Here is a 7423-nt window from a genome sequence, read left to right on the forward strand (position 1 = left end):
ATGTTCTGCCATTTTGGGTGGGAATGGGTGGGAAATTGGTTTTGAATTTTTGAAGGTTGGTGGGGTTTATGGGAAAGAGTGGATGGATGTGAATGGTGAATGGGGTAATTGGGAAGAGGAATTGAGGTGATTGGTGAAGGTTTTTGGGAAGTGTGATATGGGGAAGAGTGAAATAGGATTAGGAGAGTGTGATTATGATTAAAAGGTAAGGTGGGAATATGTTAGGTGGGGATCCTGTGGGGTCCACAGATCCTGAGGTGATCCTGTGGAGTCCACAGATCCTGAGGTGTCAAGGAATTCCATCCCTGCACCAAATAGGCATGTAAAATGCCTTCGTGCATCATTCTGGCGTTAAAACGCCCATTGGTGCACATTCTGGGCGTTCAACGCCCATGTAAAGCATGTTTCTGGCGTTGAACGCCAGTTTCATGCTTGTTACTGGCGTTCAGCGCCAGTTTTTCCTCTCTGGGCACATTCCTGGCGTTCAGCGCCAGAATGTTGCTTGTTTCTGGCGTTCAGCGCCAGAATGATGCTCTGTTCTGGCGTTGAACGCCAGCCAGATGCATCTTACTGGCGTTGAACGCCAGCCTGTGCGTCCTCCAGGGTGTGAATTTTTTCTTCTGCTGTTTTTGATTCTGTTTTTAATTTTTATGATTTTTTCGTGACTCCTCATGATCATGTACCTAATAAAACACAAAATAACAATAACATAGAATAAAATAAAATTAGATAAATAAAATTGGGTTGCCTCCCAACAAGCGCTTCTTTAATGTCAATAGCTTGACAGTGGCTCTCATGGAGCCACAAGGTGATCAGGTCAATGTTGTATAGTTGCCAACACCAAACTTAGAGTTTGGATATGGAGTCTTAACACCAAACTTAGAGTTTGGTTGTGGCCTCACAACACCAAACTTAGAGTTTGACTGTGTGGGCTCTTCTTGACTCTGAACTGAGAGAAGCTCTTCATGCTTACTGGTGGACGAAATTGTGATCACTACAACTTCGCACAACTAACCAGCAAGTGTACTGGGTCGTCCAAGTAATAAACCTTACGCGAGTAAGGGTCGATCCCACAGAGATTGTTGGTATGAAGCAAGCTATGGTCACCTTGTAGATCTTAGTCAGGCAGACTCAAATGGGTATAGATGATGAATAAAACATAAAGATAAAGATAGAGATACTTATGTATATCATTGGTGAGAGCTTCAGATAAGCGTATGAAGATGCTTTCCCTTCCGTCTCTCTGCTTTCCTACTGCCTTCATCCAATCCTTCTTACTCCTTTCCATGGCAAGCTTATGCAAGGGTTTCACCGTTGTCAGTGGCTACCTCCCATCCTCTCAGTGAAAATGTTCCTATGCTCTGTCACAGCATATGGCTAATCAGCTGTCGATTCTCGGTCAGGCCGGAATAGAATCCAGCGATTCTTTTGCGTCTGTCACTAATGCCCTGCCTGCTAGGAGTTTGAAGCACGTCACAGTCATTCAATCATTGAATCCTACTCAGAATACCACAGACAAGGTTAGACCTTCCGGATTCTCTTGAATGCCGCCATCAGTTCTCGCCTATACCACGAAGACTCTGATCTCACGGAATGGCTGGCTCGTTTGTCAGGCGAGCACTCGGTTGTCAGGCGATCAACCATGCATCGTGTATCAGGAATCCAAGAGATAAACACTAGAGCCTCATATGCTTGTAGAACAAGAGTGGTTGTCAGTCACTTTGTTCATGAGTGAGAATGATGATGAGTGTCACGGATCATCACATTCATCAAGTTGAAGAACAAGTGATATCTTGGACAAAGAACAAGCGGAATTGAATAGAAGAACAATAGTAATTGCATTAATACTCGAGGTACAGCAGAGCTCCACACCTTAATCTATGGTGTGTAGAAACTCCACCGTTGAAAATACATAAGAACAAGAGTGATCATTGGCTTCGGTCCCAGAGAGGGAACCAGAAGAACCAAGATGAAAATACAATAGTAAAAGGTCCTATATATAGAAAACTAGTAGCCTAGGGTGTACAGAGATGAGTAAATGACATAAAAATCCACTTCCGGGCCCACTTGGTGTGTGCTTGGGCTGAGCAATGAAGCATGTTTCGTGTAGAGACTCTTCTTGGAGTTAAACGCCAGCTTTTATGCCAGTTTGGGCGTTTAACTCCCATTTTGATGCCAATTCCGGCGTTTAACGCTGGGATTTCTGAGGGTGACTTTGAACGCCGGTCTGGGCCATCAAATCTTGGGTAAAGTATGAACTATCATATATTGCTGGAAAGCCCAGGATGTCTACTTTCAAACGCCGTTGAGAGCGCGCCAATTGGGCTCCTGTAGCTCCAGAAAATCCACTTCGAGTGCCGGGAGGTCAGAATCTAACAGCATCTGCAGTCCTTTTCAGTCTCTGAATCAGATTTTTGCTCAGATCCCTCAATTTCAGCCAGAAAATACCTGAAATCACAGAAAAACACACAAACTCATAGTAAAGTCCAGAAAAGTGAATTTTAACTAAAAAATAATAAAAATATAATAAAAACTAACTCAAAGATACTAAAAACATACTAAAAACAATGCCAAAAAGGGTACAAATTATCCGCTCATCACTTACTCTCTTTTGTCACAGAGGAATGGCCATGTGCCTTAAACACAAGGTAGTCCCCATTCAATTGAAGGACTAACTCACCTCTGTTGACATCTATCACAGCTCCTGCTGTGGCTAGGAAAGGTCTTCCAAGGATGATGCACTCATCCTCTTCCTTCCTAGTGTCTAAGATTATGAAATCAGCAGGGATGTAAAGGCCTTCAACCTTTACTAGCACGTCCTCTACTATTCCATAAGCCTGTCTCAATGACTTGTCTGCCAGTTGTAATGAGAACAAGGCAGGTTGTACCTCAATGATCCCCAGCTTCTCCATTACAGAGAGTGGCATTAGATTTATCCCTGACCCCAGATCACACAGAGCTTTTTCAAAGATCATGGTGCCTATGGTACAGGGTATTAAGAACTTGCCAGGATCTTGTTTCTTTTGAGGTAGAATTTTCTGAATCCAAGTATCTAGTTCATTAATGAGCAAGGGAGGTTCACTTTCCCAAGTCTCATTACCAAATAACTTGGCATTCAGCTTCATGATAGCTCCTAAATATTGAGCAACTTGCTCTCCAGTTACATCTTCATCCTCTTCAGAGGATGAATAGTCTTCAGAGCTCATGAATGGCAGAAGGAGATTTAATGGAATCTCTATGGTCTCTGTATGAGCCTCAGATTCCCCTGGATCCTTAATAGGAAACTCCTTCTTGCTTGATGGACGTCCCAGGAGGTCTTTCTCACTAGGATTTTCGTCCTCCTCCTCCCTTGTGCATTCGACCATATTGACTATGTCAATGGCCTTGCATTCTCCTTTTGGATTCTCTTATGTATTGCTTGGGAGAGTACTGGGAGGAGTTTCAATGACTTTCTTACTCAGTTGGCCCACTTGTGCCTCCAGATTTCTGATGGAGGATCTTGTTTCACTCATGAAACTGAAAGTGGCTTTTGACAGATCAGAGACTACATTGGCTAAATTAGAAGTGTTTTGTTCAGAATTCTCTGTCTGTTGCTGAGTAGATGATGGATATGGCTTACTATTGTTCAGCCTATTGCGTCCACCATTGTTAAAGCCTTGTTGAGGCTTTTGTTGATCCTTCCATGAGAAATTTGGATGATTTCTCCATGATGAGTTATAGGTGTTTCCATAAGGTTCACCCATGTAATTAACCTCTGCCATGGCAGGGTTCTCAGGATCATAAGCTTCTTCAGAAGCTGCCTCCCTAGTACTATTGGATGCATGTTGCCATCCATTCAGATTTTGAGAGATCATGTTGACCTGTTGAGTCAACACTTTGTTCTGAGCCAATATGGCATTCAGAGTATCAATTTCAAGAACTCCTTTCTTCTGAGGTATCCCATTGTTCACGGAATTCCTCTCAGAAGTTTACATGAACTGGTTATTTGCAACCATGTCAATGAGTTCTTGAGCCACTTCAGGCATTTTCTTCAGGTGAATAGATCCACCTGCAGAATGGTCCAATGATATTTTCAAAAATTCAGAGAGACCATAATAGAATATATCTAATATGGTCCATTCTGAAAACATGTCAGTGGACATCTTTTGGTCAGCTGCTTGTATCTTTCCCAAGCTTCATAGAGGGATTCACCATCTTTTTGTTTGAAGGTTTGAACATCCACTCTCAGCTTGCTCAGCTTTTGAGGAGGAAAGAATTTATCCAAAAAGGCAGTGACCAGCTTATCCCATGAGTCCAGGCTATCCTTGGGTTATGAATCCAACCATACTCTAGCTCTGTCTCTTACAGCAAAAGGGAAAAGCATGGGTCTGTAGACTTCAGGATCAACCCCATTCGTCTTTACAGTCTCACAGATCTGCAAGAACTCAGTTAAAAACTGATAAGGATCTTCAGATGGAAGTCCATAAAACTTGCAGTTTTGTTGCATTAAAGCAACTAGTTAAGGCTTAAGCTCAAAATTATTGGCTCCAATGGCAGGAATAGAGATGCTTCTTCCATCAAACTTAGACGTTGGCTTTGTGAAGTCACCAAGCATTCTCCTTGCATTATTATTATTTTCGGCTGCCATCTCCTTCTCTTGTTCAAAAATTTCTGAAAGGTTGTTTCTGGATTGTTGTAATTTAGCTTCTCTTAATTTTCTCTTCAGAGTCCTTTCAGGTTCTGGATCAATTTCAACAAGAGTGCCTTTATCCTTGTTCCTGCTCATATGAAAGAGAAGAAAACAAGAAAAGAAGAGGAATCCTCTATGTCACAGTATAGAGATTCCTTTGTGTTAGTAGAAGAAAAAAGGGGTAGAAGAATGAAGAAGGAGATTCGGATTTTTGGATGAAGAGAGGTGAAAAGAAGTGTTAGTAATTAAATAATTAAATAGAAGAAGAAAAGAGAAGAGAAATTTCGAAAATAATTTTGAAAAAAGAGGTTAGTAATTTTCGAAAATTCAAAATAAAATATAATTGAAATTAAAATTTAAAACAATTAATTAATTAAAAAGAATTTTTGAAAAAGGGGTGAGATATTTTCGAAAATTAGAGAGGGAAAAGTAGTTAGGTGGTTTTGAAAAAGATAAGAAACAAACAAAAAGTTAGTTAGTTGATTGAAAAAGATTTGAAATCAAATTTTTTTTAAAAAGATAAGAAGATAAGAAGTTAGATAAGATATTTTGAAATCAAATTTTGTAAAAGATAGAATTTTGAAAAAGATAAGATAAAAGATCTAATTTTTAAAATGACTTGACTAACAAGAAACTACAAGATAAGATTCTGGAACTTAAAGATTGAACCTTTCTTAACAAGAAAGTAACAAACTTCAAATTTTTGAACCAATCACATTAATTGTTAGCTAATTTTCGAAAATATGATATAAAGATAAGAAAAAGATTTTGAAAATATTTTGAAAAAGATTTTTTTTTTTTGAAATTTTCGAAAAAAAATAAAAAAAATTGAAAAAGATATGATTTTGAAAAAGATTTTGAAAAGATAAGATTTTTAAAATTGAAATTTTGACTTGACTTGTAAGAAACAACTAATTTTTTTTAAAATTTTTGACCAAGTCAACCCAAAATTTCGAAAATCTGGAGGGAAATAAGGAAAAGATATTTTTTTGATTTTTGAATTTTTTAATTATGAGAGAGAAAAACCACAAAAATGGTCAATGCATGAAATTTTTAGATCAAAACAATGAATGCATGCAAGAATGCTATGAATGTCAAGATGAACACCAAGAACACTTTGAAGATCATGATGAACATCAATAACATATTTTTGAAAAATTTTTTATGCAAAGAAAACATGCAAGACACCAAACCTAGAAATCTTTAATGCATGGACTCTAACAAACAAAAAATGCATATGAAAAATAACAAACAACACAAAACAAGAAAACATCAAGATCAAACAAGAGGACTTATCAAGAACAACTTGAAGATCATGAAGAACACTATGAATGCATGGGATTTTCGAAAAATGCAAGAAAAATTTTTAAAAGCATGCAATTGACACCAAACTTAAAAATTGACTCAAGACTCAAACAAGGAACACAAAATATTTTTGGATTTTATGATTTTCTAATTTTTTTGGATTTTTATTAAATTTTTTCAAAAATAAAGTTTGGAAAACGAAAAATAAAAGAAAAATTTTGAAAAAGATTTTTGAAAAGAAAATTACCTAATCTGAGCAACAAGATGAACCGTCAGTTGTCCATACTCGAACAATCCCCGGCAACGGCGCCAAAAACTTGGTGAACGAAATTGTGATTCAATTGTTATTCCATTTTGCAAAATTCATTGCTTTTCATTCCCTGGTAATGGCGCCAAAAACATGATGCCAATACCATGGTTCACAACTCCATTCAACTTAACCAGCAAGTGTACTGGGTCATCCAAGTAATAAACCTTACGCGAGTAAGGGTCGATCCCACAGAGATTGTTGGTATGAAGCAAGCTATGGTCACCTTGTAAATATCAGTTAGGCAGATTAAATTTGTTTATGGTTTCGAAAATAGAAATAAGAAAATAGAAATAATAAAAGGGATAGAATACTTATGCAGATTCATTGGTGGGAATTTCAGATAAGCGAATGGAGATACTGTATGGCTCAAGGACGCCTACTTTCCTACTGCTTCAACTCAATCCTTCTTACTCCTTTCCATGGCAAGCTGTGTATAGGGGTTCACCGTTCGACGATGGCTACTTTTAATCCTCTCGGGAAAATGGTCCTCTGCGGCTGTCACTCGCATGGCTAATCGTCTGGAGGCATCACACTGGCCGAAGGCTACATCCCATCCTCGCAGTGAAAACTACGCTCACGCGCTCTGTCACAGCACGGCTAATCACTGGTTGGTTCCCGCTCCTACTGGAATAGAATCCCTTGATTCTTTTGCGTCTGTCACTAACGCCCAGCACTTGCGAGTCTGAAGCACGTCACAGTCATTCATTACCGGAATCCTACTCGGAATACCACAGACAAGGTTAGACTTTCCGGATTCCCAGGATCCTACTCGGAACACCACAGACAAGGTTAGACTTTCCGGATCCTCATGAATGACGCCATCTATCTAGCTTATACCACGAAGATTCTGTTGGCGAATCTAAGAGATACACATTCAAGCTCGGTTGCATGTAGAACGGAAGTGGTTGTCAGTCACGCGCGTTCATAGTTGAGAATGGTGATGAGCGTCACATAATCATCACATTCATCATGTTCTTGGGTACGAATGAATATCTTGGAATAAGAATAAGAGAGATTTGAATAAAAGAAAATAGAATTGCATTAATACTTGAGGTACAGCAGAGCTCCACACCCTTAATCTATGGTGTGCAGAAACTTCACCGTTGAAAATACATAAGTAAAAGGTTCAGGCATGGCCG

The 7423-nt window shown here is 39.0% G+C and overlaps 1 non-coding gene across 1 annotated transcript; it reads left to right on the plus strand.

Moving 5' to 3' along the window:
* Positions 1 to 4128: 4128 nt before the first annotated feature.
* Positions 4129 to 4231, plus strand: LOC130952750 (small nucleolar RNA R71). The gene has a single exon (XR_009074927.1). It is a non-coding gene; the product is annotated as a small nucleolar RNA R71 (small nucleolar RNA).
* Positions 4232 to 7423: the final 3192 nt, after the last annotated feature.

Source organism: Arachis stenosperma, chromosome 9 (assembly GCF_014773155.1).
Source record: "Arachis stenosperma cultivar V10309 chromosome 9, arast.V10309.gnm1.PFL2, whole genome shotgun sequence".
Classification (NCBI taxonomy): Eukaryota; Viridiplantae; Streptophyta; class Magnoliopsida; order Fabales; family Fabaceae; genus Arachis; species Arachis stenosperma.